Here is a 580-nt window from a genome sequence, read left to right as displayed (position 1 = left end):
GGGCTGTTCCGGGACACCGGAGCAGGACACGAGCCAGGACACGAGCCGGGATCCCTCAGGTGCTGCAGACCTCCCCCAGGACCCCCCCGAGTTCCTCAGCGCCCTGTGATCCCACGGGAAATGCGGCGTCTTCCCCAAATTCATTCCCCAGGATGCATTTCCCAGCCCCCATCCCGTCCGAAATAAAGGTGGAAAAGGTGGCAAAATCCCAAATCTCTATCTGGGATTGCGGAGGGGTCCGGGGGGGATCCCCACCGGCGGGTTTGGGGTGGCTGCGTGCATGGGGTTGGGGGTTGTCACTCTCTCCCGTCCCCTCCAACACCCGTGACTCAGGGAGAAGGCGTCGAGCCTGTTCCACCAGCTCCCGGAAAATGCGCCGTCATGCCAAAAAGCCCCCAAACACCCCAATTTTCCCCTCCCGTGATCCGGAATTCCCCCATTCCCACACAAAGCCCCATTCGCGGTCGCCGGGGTGAGGGTTTTGCTCCGCAGCCAGCGAGGGGTTAACGGAGGAGGAATCCCGGGGGCTGATCCTCATTCCAGCCGAACTGGAAAGGCGAGGTAGGGCAAGGGGACACCA

Source organism: Corvus brachyrhynchos, unplaced genomic scaffold, assembly GCF_000691975.1.
Source record: "Corvus brachyrhynchos isolate BGI_N302 unplaced genomic scaffold, ASM69197v1 scaffold193, whole genome shotgun sequence".
Lineage (NCBI taxonomy): Eukaryota > Metazoa > Chordata > Aves > Passeriformes > Corvidae > Corvus > Corvus brachyrhynchos.
The sequence above is the reverse complement of the archived record's forward strand: the minus strand, read 5'-3'. Positions refer to the sequence as shown.